Here is a 14288-nt window from a genome sequence, read left to right as displayed (position 1 = left end):
TATTTACATATGAATATGATGACGACACTGTGGTCCTGGTGTGGTATGGGAATGTCTAATATCCACAAACAAAAATGATTTGGATCTTTACAAGTCTGCCCATGCCAACAGATTTCCAGCTGTTCACGTTGGAAAGATAAAAAAAATTTCGCTTTCTCAATATGCATATATCAATACAAATTTTCCCTAAAGTAGTTAATTGTAACAACTACGATTATCTGATTATGATGCTACACAAATATCAATTTCCAAACACCCCTAAAAAGAAAATGAGATTATCGTATTCGTATGACGTTAATTGGTTGTGCATATATATAACCACTAACCTTACAGGTTACAACCCAGAAACAAGATTATACAGAGTATATGAATGCATACGGATGTCATCGGCCAATTCAGTGATCCGCATTTTTCTACAGTTGGAGATCGGGATCAACAATCAATGATAAACTATTCGTTTACTTTCTGCAACTGAAATAGCCTCGAGCTCAAAACATGATCCGAAGCCAAACTGAACGTGAACATGAAAACTGAAACTGACGTCGTTGAATACACCGAAGAACGTTGTTAGTGATGACTGTCCAGGTAACGGAGACAAATATGGTGAAACGGCGAAACTTGAGATTTTTCGTCGGAAACCCATTGCCGGAAATGCACCGAAGCCAAGCAGGGAGAGCCGAGGTTACAGATTTTATTAGGATGTTAACAAGTGAGCCTTCAGCCCGTTGAGAGTTGGGTTACTTGTAATTTGTAAAAGTTAGGATTGGTCCAGTTATAACATGTTAAAAGAACCGATCAGGCCCGACTTTTAGCACCTCTAGTAGAAGAGAGTGTCTAATGTAAACCCATATTTGGAAATGCTAAAATGATATAAAATAAGTAATACATGATCGCTAACAATAACAAAATGTGTTATATGAGAAAATTATATGACGTATTTCTATTGTTAAAAGTAATAATAATAATAAACTGTATGAATGAACATTTTATATAACACCCATTCATTGTGTAGTAGCCACATGAATAAAAATGTCTAATTCTTTGTATTTATTTGCTATGTCTAATGCTGTGTCATGATTTCAATTTTCAATATTTGTGTTTGGTTCGAGTAATATGGTACATCTTTTTAGGGAAAAAAATCAATAAATATAAAACAACAAACGATAAAATATGCAAATAAAAAATAGAATACACGGATTTAATATGGTTCACAGATTATAATGATCGGCTAATCCACAATAGATTGGATAATTTTTTTATTAGGCTTGTAGAAACACAACCATCGTACACATGTTTTATGTTTGGGGTTACAAAGGTGCAAATGGTTCTATTTTTAAATACGAGTTGACATAACATTGCTAGTGAACCAAGCTCAAAATGTCATCATCTCAACAATCTTTTTGGTCTATGCACAACAAAGTTTTTCATCAAACATCGTAGACTTTATGTCGAGCACCGCATACCTTGTGCTCATAACAATGTAGATTGCAACGCAGTTGCAACCACAACTCATCAGGCACCACAACTTAAAGGGGAGATTGAATCCAACAACTCAACAATCTTCAACTTTGAAACTAATAAACTAATTTGTTGTCATCCAAACCGATTTTCATAAAACTCATCTCTCTTTAGCCCACGCCTTCGTTTCAAGTATATGTGTAACGTACCGATTTTTAGAGAAAATTTTCATTTTAAAACTAGAATAAACACTAATTTTCATAAAGATAAATGCAAAGCAAAACTTTTTGTTCATAAACCATAATCCATTAATCAGAGTTATAACGTAAGTATCGTGGAATCTCAAATCATAAAATTGATGGTGTGTGTGTACAGTCATGTCTTCGACTTCCCACGGTCTAATGAAGTACCTGAAAAACATATAATTCACAACTGTAAGCCAAAGCTTAGTGAGTTCCCCAAAATACCACATACAACATTATGCATAACAACAACGGGCTGCATCAACCCTAGCTTTGTATCAACCCAATGAGTATCTAGGCTCACAACATTGTATTTGTTCTTGCCATCAACTCGCCCTTTGTGAGTGTCTAGACTCGGAACGCTTAATGTCGATCTTGTCATAAACTCAACCCTTAGCCTTCAGCATAAAGTTTGTATGCTCTCACTTCACTTTTCGCACGAACTTGGAACGTCTTATCTCACCACTAAAAATGTCAACACATACAAAATAAAGATAAACAGACAACTCAGCATCACAGGTAACAGTCTACAAGTCTACCGGCCTAACATCATACTACAACCTAACCATATCCTAGCACACAAGGATACATACCGCAATATATAGTATAGTGAGAAAACTCACTTAAGCTAACAACATAAGCTCAACAATTAACCCAACAACAAACAGCTAACACAAGCTACCTAATTCCAAACCGAAACTGGTCCTTAGTCAAATATGATGGGTTTTGAGCATATCTACATTCCTATGTGATCATGCAACCCTAATTGCTTTGGATCTAAGTTTTTCTTTATTGAACATACAAATATGAACACCAAAGCAATAACCCTAGATCTAGTATATACAATTTCGAAATTCACATATGTTTTAGGGTTAGAAGATTGCCTCACTTGTTATATTGTAATAACAAGAAAAATCCTTGCTTGATCTTGACTTTTGAAAGCCTAGTGCCCCAAGTGTTACACCTCTAATGGAGTCATAAACACTCAACACAACAAGGATGAGAAGGAGAGATAAGAAATTGGCTAGGGTTCTTCCAAACACAAGAGTTGCCCGAAAATCCAAGGAGAAGCCTCCTTATATACTTGTTGTATTAGGATTTTCAAGTGGAAACCCTAATTTCCTTACTTAGGGCCAGAGCAACTCATGGACACCCCATTAAAATCCCTTGGACGAAATCTATAGGGCCTCCCCATAGAACTTTGTCCACTACTATCCAAAGGGTCCAAGAGCCTAATTTCACAATTATCAATGATTTGCAAAACAACCCCTTGCTTTATTAATCAGTTCCTATTAATCCCAAAATTAATTCTAGATTAATTTCTGATTAATTACTAATTAATAATATGATTTCCAAATAATATATTAAACTCTTAATATATTAATAAAATCATTTAACCACTAATTTATTATTCCAAATAATAAATTCAACTCTCTCCACTAGTCATCCTATCAAGTTGCATGAGTGAAGGCAACCCAAAGGACCATGCTACAAATCAAATCAAGTACATACCAATTATAGTTATGGACTTAGACACCTAATCCAACAAAATACTCAATTCTACTAAAGTTTGACCAAAAGTAAAACGTGACAAAAGTCAACGGTCAAAGTTTGAAAAGTCAAAAGTCAACACGTGGTCAATCATGCGTGTCGCGAACTCTACAGGGCGTTTCGTGTTTACTACAAGAGAAAGAATTCAAGTTATCGTTACTAAACAACGTGTATCGGAAAGTCCAAAAAACCCATTGTGGCCATTAAAAAGCACGATGCACTTTCCTTGCTTCAACAACTTAAAAACGACTTAATCCATTAAATCTAAGCTTCTAAATTTCATATCTGGTTCAAAATGATTTCTTAATGGATAAAGTTTCCAACTTTATCCATTCAAACACTCCAAGCTCACTGGATCTTAAAGCCTTAGTTTCCAAAAAGTCTAAGATCCCATTTTTCTTCAAGTATGGAGTAGAGAGAGCTCTTACATGCACTCTCTACTCCATACAAACATCATATCTGAAGTAATACATTACTCAAAGATCATGGAGTTGTCCAAATTCCAAAGATTAAACCAACGAGGGACCAAATACCAAAAACTTGACCAAAACTCTAAGTACTCTTAGATCTAAAGATGAAACACCAAAAGCAAGGATCTTTATGACTTAAAAAGGGTCAGTGCTGGTGTGAGGACTGAATACTTCATTCCCAAAGCTTCAAAGACCAATCTTTCTTGTTCTTTTTCTTCCAGCGTACAAAACACCACCAAAAGAGAATCAAAATGGGTTTAGGAGAGAGGATGGGTTTCAAATATCACAAGGGAGGCTATGCAATATGTAAAGAGGATCTAGAGCTTATGGAGGCTGAAAAATAACCAACCCTATAGTTTAATGCACTTAAACTGGGCCAAATCCTGATGCCTAAGGCCTAATCCCAAATCCAAGAGATGCGTCGCGCTCCTACTAGTCACATTGTGTCTATGCTAATCTCTCAGATTCTGATACGATTAATTCTTCGTGCTTCGACTCTTCCATATATTTTACCATGGACTATAAAACCACCAAATAAATAATGGAAAAAGACCATGAGAAACTTAGATGTTACAGTTATGCCCCACTTAAACTAGATTTCATCTACGAAATCTGTCTCGACTAGAATATCATAAACAACTCCATACACAACCTATTTGCTTCCTCCAAATCACTTCATAAAATTTATGCATCCATGAAAGATTTGCGAGATCACTCGAAACCTAGCAAATGCCAACAAAACAAGCAAATTACTTGAAAGTACTCAACTTCAACACAACCTTTCCCACCACTAACAGTCTGATCAACTCCAATGAAGCCACTCAAAATGGGAAAACTCTTAATACTGCAAACACAAAACAAGTCCATCGGTAAACATCTTAAGACTGGAAATCCATTTGTCTGAATACCTAGAAATCATACTCTGGGACTGATGGTCAATCATCTGATATGCCCATCCCTTAGTCATTACGATTAGAAACACCGACATACCGTGTTGAGATGAGAACACGAAACGTTCTGACCATAACAATCAAAACAACCTCTACTCTTGAAATTCATAACCAGAAGACCTTATATGTACATTCGTCTTCCTAATAAATAATAACTAACCCATCACACCCCACGAGCATAACAATGGATGAATCGAAATCTCTCGAAACGCCCAGACTTCATCCTAGCTCAGGTGCACAACCACCAAATAAATCATCAAAAGACCCAGTACTAACTCCATTACTAGCAACTTAATTCACACTAAACGATTCTCATAAAACAAACAAGAATATGCTAACAATGAACTACTGATATATAACCATGACTTTTCTAATAGTTCAACATCCTATCAATGTCCGACCAAAACTTCCTAGCTACTGAGCCATCAATAGTATTTCCATACGTCTCAAAAAAAAACAACTACCCCAAAAGACTTGCAAACCAAACATACTAGTTCCCACTATACAACTATCGGGTCCAACCAACATAAGTCATATCCATGATGGTTCACGATACATCGTACCACTATCTACTCACTGGAATGAGAAGCTCACGGATCTATACTGCTCTTGTCATTAAACACATTCATGAAGACTCACGACCATCACCTCATTCATCCTGTAGCCACACAACTATCATCCCACCGACCTGAGGGAACTCAGTAAACATCTTTTTCAACACTTTGCCAAATACAACACGAACCATACCATACTATAACACGCAAAACCTTCCATAGTCCAAACTAGGGATGAAAGTGGGTCCAAACCCGGACCCGATGGACCCGGACCCGGAAAACCTGTAACCGGTTAACGGGATTTTATAGAACCGGAAACCGGACAGGTATATAGGAACCGGTTCCGGTTCGGTTCCGGGTAAAGTGGGTCTAGAACCGGAAAACCCGGAAACATCAAAGTGGGTAGGTTGGAACCGGATAAAGTGGGTTTAGACCCGGAAAACCCGAAAAAACCGGATTTTTTTGGTAATTACTTACAACTTAGTGGGTTGAACTTTGAAAATTTTCATATTGATATCCCCACTTTGGGGGCTGTAACTTATTGAATACGAAACCACAATTAACAAAATTAGAGTCTAAAATCATGTACAAACTCTAAAATACACTCTGGAAAAACCCGCATGTCAATCCGAATTTAAACGAATGAGATATACTTGTGTTAATATTTTCACATAATACAAAGTACAAAAACAAATAGCTGAAAAGTTGAAAATTTTCAGTTTTGATATCCCGACTTCGGAGGACTGTAAATCATTGAATGTTAAACCAAAAATGACAAAATTATAGTTTAAACTCATGTACAAACTGTAAACTAGAAGTTGAAAAAAACCACATGTCAATCCGACTTCAAACAAATTAGATATGCATGCTTTAAAACTTTCACCGAATACAAAAAAACTAATAAAACTAAAAACTTTCAGCTTTTGTATCTCAACTTTTGAGGACTATAAGTCAATGAATATAAAACTAAAAATGAAAAATTTATAGTCTAGAATCATGTACAAACTCTAAACTACATGTTGGAAAAAACCGTATGTCAATTGGAGTTGAAACGAATAAGATATGCATCTTGTAAACGTTTCACAAAAAGTGGTTCCGGCCCTAAAAGTGATTCCGGTTCCAAAAACCGGTTCCGGATTTTAGACCCGGTTTACCCGGACCCAATGGACCCAAACCCGGATTACCCGGAACCCGGATAAAGCCAATTTTTAAACCCGGAACCGGACCCGAAAGCAATAAATCAAAAGAGGCAATTGAATACTTACTCCAGCTCGAAAGCAATAAATCAAAAGAGAACCATTCCATGTGTAGACCAAGAGTAACATCAGACAAAAACGTGGTTGTACGTAGCCAAAAATAATATAGGCAATTGAATACTTACTCCAGCTCGAAAGCAATAAATCAAAAGAGAACCATTCCATAAAGTTAGACCAAGAGTTCTCAAGTTATCTTACTCAGTCCACATATACCCTCACAATAATATTAGATGAACTGCCAAGATTACACACTCCCCATGAGAATACATAGCATGCCTCAGGTCGACATCATTCATTCTTCTTCACAACCTTACCCAAAGCGTGAAATACCAATGGACCCAACTAATTAACAAACATCAACTGCTAACATAAACATTATCTAAAACATTAAAAACAAGATCCTTATCCTTAAATAAAACTTAACAGATCTCCATCAATACACAACTAACCCAATAAAACTTCCAAATCCATAGGAAAATTTCAAAATCACCCTAAACGCTGTCAGAACCCTAATCGGATCGATCCAAATATCAACCTTGTCGACGAGACTTGCCAAAACTTGACTATGTGTAGACCCAAGGTCACACATAAAAAATTGAATAGCATCATTGCAACATCCAAACTCTCATTATCCTAAGACAACTGCCAAACCCAAAGTTTCTATAAACAACAATCCCATAACTAAACAACCAAGGTTATACACACCCAGAACCTAGATATAAAGCCGAAAAAACTTGAAGTAAAGTCAGTGCACCAACTACACCTTCAACTATTACTACTTGAAACCCTCGAACGACCCCAGATGCTAACGAGGAACAAAATGACCAACCGATCAAAAGATGGATCAACAAACTAAACCCAATGATCTCATATGTTAATGAACGAATCCCATATGGAGATACACATACCAAACTTAGAAGCTGCTCAACGGATCAAACATTCCCTATCTTTAACCAAAGATAACATACCCATAGCGCAAGCTAATCATGCTCTCTATACCCGATACAGAACCTGAGCGACCCAATTGCTTCTTGTCAAAGTTCTTGGCATTACCGAAAGGAACAACTGGGCACAACGAGTTCCTTGTTCAACAGCTTCCTGCTATAAAGACAATCCAAGGATTCTTGAAGACTGTAATGTACTAAATTTTGGAGTAAAATTTTCATTTATTAATAAAACATTTCTTCCAGTTTCAACTTCAACATCTAAATAAAGCCATTTGTTTCAAAGCATTAATTAGAGTATAAACATAAAAGTCATTAAGTGTGGAAATCTCCAAAGGATGTGATACAATCAAGTCATGCCCTTTCTTCATTACCAGGAAACTTGAAACAATTTAAACTTAAAATTGTAAGCATAACGCTTAGTAAGTTCCCCAAGATACCACGTACATCAAAAGTAATGGGACCTGTTGTTTTGGTCAAAAATCTACTAGATGTATATCAACCAAAGTGCATGAAAGGTTGTGGTGTTGTTATTAATATGAATATGGAATTGAAATCAAAATAATACAAGAGGTTTACAAGGAAAGCCCTTGATCCTTGCTAGGATCTCCGACATAAAACCTTGGGAGGTGATAATGATCACCCGACTTATATGATCTTATTGATTTGAACATAAAATATAGATATGAGCTTGATAATACGATTATAAATGATAAAGTGGGTCTAGATGAGTCAGGTGTCAGAGAATTGTACCCGTTGTGTGTGTTTTATAGGTGTATTTATAGTCCAGTTTAAGTAACTAAATGTCCGATATTTTCGGGATCCTATTGATCTGGTATTTACAATGTGCTTTGACTTGGTATTTCCGGGTCTTAAGCCTGATTGGACTGATTCTTCATTGTGAGTGAGCCCTATGTTGAGCATTTCTACACATGTGAGAAATAAACAATAAATATAGTCGTTAAAATTATTAGGAAATAATAATAGCGATGCTTAGGATCCTGATGTACGTCCGGGATCCTAATACTCCTTTAAGATCTAGGATCTTGGATAGGTTTAAGGATCCTTAGATATCTTTTAGATCTGGGATCCTGGATAAGATTGAGGATCTTGGTCCTAACAATTGCCCCCAAATTATACCTGCAAAATTTTTGAATTGATTTCAAGTATTTAAAGTGTATAATTTAATTAATTGGAAATAAAGGACTTGAAATTCAAACTCTAACGGACATAATTGTATCCGTTCAAAAGATATGATTATGTTGTCAAATCAATTTTATCTCCTTAATTTGAAGGTAAATTTCTTTCTCCCTTCTTCTTATTTTTCTTGTTTGTTGATTATGGGTAAAGAGGCATGATGCGTGCAAGTAGCTACACCTAATTTTAATATTTATAACCTAACTACCTTAGCTAACTAATTGCACCTAGGCAGTGTACCTAGTCAAAATTATAAAATAGTTGGGTAAGTCGGGTGTCGATCTCAGGGTACGGTATTGATTAGTTAACCTATCTACTATTAAATTAACCTAAATTATACACAAAGTTGGGATTTTTATCTGATTTTACTAGACCAAATGAACTTAATTCTACTAAAATAAAATTCAACCAATTACTAAAAACACTCATGTTTAGTTCGAATCCACTTCTTCTATCTGGTTAGCTAACAATTATGGATTGTCAAAGTTGGTTTTCTAATTTATATTATATTAGTAATTTAAGTCTAAATTTACCAATAATTAACTTATTCATGTAAAACTATGCATGTTCACACACATTCAAACACAAAATTAGTTATAGTGATGAATAGGCTATGTAAGATTTATTATGTAAACACAATTATAGTCACAATTATGTTATCCAACACAGCTAAATTTAATTACCTTAATTGCTATCTAAGATTAGGTCGATCCTAGCTCTAGCAATTCAATGTTCACTAAATCACTAGGTTTCAAGTTCATGTAATTCAATAATCACTAAGCTACACAGAACATGAATTCAAGCAACTAAAGAATCAAATGCATGCATGCTAGGTAATAATAATCAAAGACAATCAATTTACCAACTAATCAAATCCATTAATAACAAACTAAACCATATGTCAGAAGCTTCATCTAGCTAAACAAGAGTAGCTAAATTTAGCTACTCATAGCAGCAATTAAGCTAACACAAATCAAAATTATAAACATGTTCAAGTACCAAACAATTGAATGAATTATGAACTCTCACTCCTTTGGTGTTGAAACCCTTTTTCCAAAACTTCTCTCTTACTAAAATCGTCTCCTGAAAACCTTCGAGCCAGCCAAAAAAGTCCCTCAATTCGTAATGGAGAAGGGTATTTATAATAATCTTGAAATTCATGCTTCACGTCATGAACGATCTCTTCACGTCGTGATTTGAGAGATATCCTTATCGGGCACGGATTCTTACTTTGCATGTACTTATCTTCTAGAAGACTCATGCCACGTCGTAGCCTTCTAGTTCACGTTGTGACATCGGTAAATTCCATGAATTTCTTCAACTTTTGTACTCCAAGTCTCCAATGTTCCAAGTGTTGTCAATTTTGGTCCCTTTATTCGAAAATGCTTTACCTTGGCTGCAAATAACAATTTATCCTTATAAGTACCATAATTCTATGCAAATAACCAAAATATCAATAAAAATGTAAATAAATATTGCCTAAAAATATGTATAAGTATGGCAATATCAAGGCACTCCATTCTCGCTCGAGTATCCTTGATTTTCCGACGAGGACTTCGTTGATCAAAGGATCCTATCTTATGAAGAGACCTGTTCTTTTGGTGATGACGACATCGAGTCCTTGAATTCAATCGGGGCTTTTACTTCCGATGTTATTTTCAAGCCTTTTGATGCTAAGACCCAACTTGACTTCATCTCTTCTACTTAGGTTTGGTCCCATCCAAATTATGCTCATGATTTGGAGCATCCTGCTTTAGGTTGATCGATTAAATCAATCTAAGGATCTAGACATGGGATTTAGCTAAGTTGGCCCATGTTTGTGATCTCCGAACTTTTGGGTCATGTTGTTTCCTGCTCAGAGCCAAAACAAGTAAATCACATCTTATTTTGAAATCAAAACAAAACTAAGGTTCTCGGAAAGAGAAATATTTCTTTGTGAAACATGAATCCATCCCGCCAGCGATCTCCTGCCCAGAAATCGGGTTAGAAAATGTAGGATTTTATTTTATTTTGTTGAGGATATGAAATTCACACTTTCTTGTTTTATTTGTTTTGATGCAACTTTCAAGTTCGAGGATCTCGTCCCTACTGCTGAAGATACCGCAGAGAGCATTAGGAATTTCATTGCTTTGCCTGAGGCTGAAAGATCCTTTAGGTTCGAACAACCCAACTTTCAAGAGAGTATAGCTGCTATTGCCCCCACGTCGAAAGGTAAAGATCCTTTATCTGTTAATTTTTTATTCTTTATGAAGGATCCTAAACTTATTGATTTCCTTTGTTTTGCTTAGGATCCACGGCTACACACTCTAGTGCTTGGTTCTCCCTTGTTGATATCGACTCCAATATGTCGGTGGCCAACTTGTGGTGAAGAAGGAGAAGACCTCATCTTCTCTTCCTCTGAAGAGAACCTCGATAAATCTGTCTATCAATACTCTAGGATCCCGAAAGAGGAAGTCGGCTGAGACCTTGGATTTGGAGAGCCTTGGGGTGGACGAGGCACCGAGGAAGTTGCTCTCTTTCTAGCAATCTATAAGAATATTTATGATTTTTTCTGTTTTATTTTAATTCACTTACCGTGATCTTTTCCAGGTTGCTTGATCATGTTTCTCGATCCATCGAAGATCTGAAGGTTAAGCTTAACCGGGCGGAGCATGCGCTGGAGACCGAGGAGTTGATTTCTAAGGTTAAGAGCAGTGTTGTTGAGGTTATCTGAGAGGTAAAGATCAAGTTGGCGGAGGATGTGGAGAATGCAAGATCCTAGAACGTGGAAGATTGGCATGAAACCCTGGCTAAGTTGACTGGAAAGCTTATAAATGTTGGTCGGGATCCTAAAGAGAAGAGAAGAAAGAGACAGAGTATATCCAAGTTAGGGTGATCAAACCTTGAATTAAGTTTGATAAAATTTTAAAACAATCTTAAATTTTTGTTTTGTAAAACAATATTTTCTTTTTTGTTGGGTTGGAGGGTAACCCCTTTTAATACTGATGTTTTGGTTTATCTCTTTTTTGCGTGATTGATTTGGTTATAGAATCAAAATAGGTTTTTGTTAGGGCTAGGATCCTTACAATATTCAGGATCCTCAAATATCCAGGATCCTCAGCTACCTCAGGATCTTGACTAATTACAGTTATTATTTTTATTAATATTTATAACGGTCATATTTTGTCTATAATTAACACGTGAAGAAAAGACCAATTCTTAACAAAGAATCGTCTCGACAATGCTGAAGACCCGAAATACTAGGTCAAATAACGTTCAAGAAGTTCGTCATAGAGGATCCAGGAAATATCGGACATCTTGTTGGCTAGATTAGACTATAAATTGACACTTGTAATCTGCACACGATACATTGTTCTTTAGTCTAAGCTTACTCTAACATTTATTTACTCATTCTTACTAAGAACTCACTGTAATCTTTATTTTATATCAATAAAATCATCAAGGCAGGTGATCATTGTCACCTCCCAAGGTTTTATGTCGGAAATCCTAGCAAGGATCAAGGGATTTCCTTGTAAACCATTGTGTCTCTTTCCTTTACCATTTGCTATTACACAATCTGAACACCACAACCTCTCATTCAATTTGGTTGATTAGTACTTGTGTAATTTTTAACCAAAACAATTTGGCGCCCACCGTGGGGCCGTGGTGTTCAAAATCCCCGAAAAAATCATTTCCACACAACCGATCCTTTCTTCGTCCTCTGATCCTTCCATTCCAACCAAAAACCTACCTCCTCCTTCGAGTGGCCCCTTACCCAGAGGAAAATGCCCGATACTTCCAAGAAAAGCACCCCCTCAATCGCTAATCTAGGAAGTTTGGGATCCTAAGGGCTCCAAGATCCATCTGCCTCAATCACTACCGCAGAACTTTTCGCTATGATGAGAAAAATGACGCAACAGGTGACCCAAAAGCAGGAGGAGAATAGAGCACTACTCAAAGAAGTGGTTGAAAATACCCAACTTCGAAATTGGGGTAATAAATATGAGAAATTGAAGATTAAACAAGTTCAGTCCCTGCAGTTGGTGAGAATTTATACTTTATGCTCAGTTTCGCAAATGGGGTAGAGTTTCGTATCTTAAACTATTTTTGGCGCAACGGGTCCCTGCATAATTCAGAAAGTGACAGTTTTTACCAGGATTTTGGAAAATCTTGCAACTCTCACCCAAAAGTCAAAATTTTTCACAAATTGGAAAATTTTCAAGGCTTTTTCGTGATTGTTTTTCCATGCAAGTTTTTTTAGTGTTTCATTTTTTGGACACATCAAGGGGGAGTTATGTGAAGATTAATCCTCAGGCGCTTCTCACCCTTAATGGGTTTTATAATCATTTTTTTATTATAAAAAAGGGAGAATGAAGAGTGGGAATTCGAAAACATAATATCAACATGTTGCGTTATGTTTAAAACACATATATAATATATTAAATTTCGACGCAAAAAATAATCACTAGTTTTATTGTTTGCCATTATAACGCTACAAACCGATTTTAGCATTTTTAATAAAAAACCCATTATTTATTATAAAGACATGGAGTTTATATAATGTTTAAACATCTTTTAAACCATTTCAAATATTTTCAAGTTGGATATTTATAATTTTTACAATAAACTATTTTCAACAAAAAATCGATTTTTCACCAGTAAAAAGGTTTTTGTAAATATCCATTTATATACATCTTATGTTATCTTTTAAATATTTTTTACTCAAATTCCAAGTGATATTATCTTATGTTAAAATGTTGTTTGACATGTAAAACTTATTTTCATACACAAAGCATAACATACAATAACATAAAAATAAACATCACATGCATGTACTGTGTATAAACCAAATCACGTCTAGTAATAATTTTTGTGAGTCATCACAAGAATTATTAAGTATTTCTTAAAGGACTTAAGTGACACTTCAAAAAGTATTCAAACTCCCACTTTCCAAGTCAACTTTTGCTTGCAAAAGGACTTCAAATCTTTATGTTGTGAAAGTTGCAACACTTAAACCATTAAGACTATAATTAAGCCCAAAACCAAAAGTAAAAGTTTATGATTGAGATTATGGTCTTAAATGGTTAAGTAATCTTCAAGGAGGTCATTTCTTCATCTTGTTACATTTTAAAAAAAGAAACACAATCATTATAACTAATTTATTACAGCAAATCAACAAATTAAAATTTACCTATTTATGTATTACATCTTATGAATAAATAAATATCAACCAGATACAACACAAATGTCCAAATGGCTTGTTTATAATATTATAACAAAAAATTCTGTGTTTTTTCTAAGACAACTTTCATATAACCAAAATGCATGAAAAATGGTTAAATATATAAAAATAAACAATTTTAACCAAAAGTTGTCAAAGAAGACAAATATGGATTTTTCTTAACCAAAAGAAATTCATGATTGTTTTCCAAAAACCAAAGATTATCAAACATACAAACTCATTCTAACATATAAAAGATGGCTCTGATACCAATGATGAGTTTTGATACAAAATATAAGTTTGTTTTTCACAAAAAATCGACAACGCAATACTTTAAAAATAACAAGTTTATTTTTAGTTCATAACAAAACGACCAAACCATCAAGGATCCATTTATAGAGGTTATAATGAAATAAAACAACCAAAAAGTTTTTAGAATGATAACATTGGAATCTTTTGAACCCAC

This window comes from Lactuca serriola, chromosome 3 (genome assembly GCF_051521515.1).
Source record: "Lactuca serriola cultivar US96UC23 chromosome 3, Lser_US96UC23_V15, whole genome shotgun sequence".
NCBI classification, from domain to species: Eukaryota; Viridiplantae; Streptophyta; class Magnoliopsida; order Asterales; family Asteraceae; genus Lactuca; species Lactuca serriola.
This window is presented reverse-complemented; position numbering follows the sequence as displayed.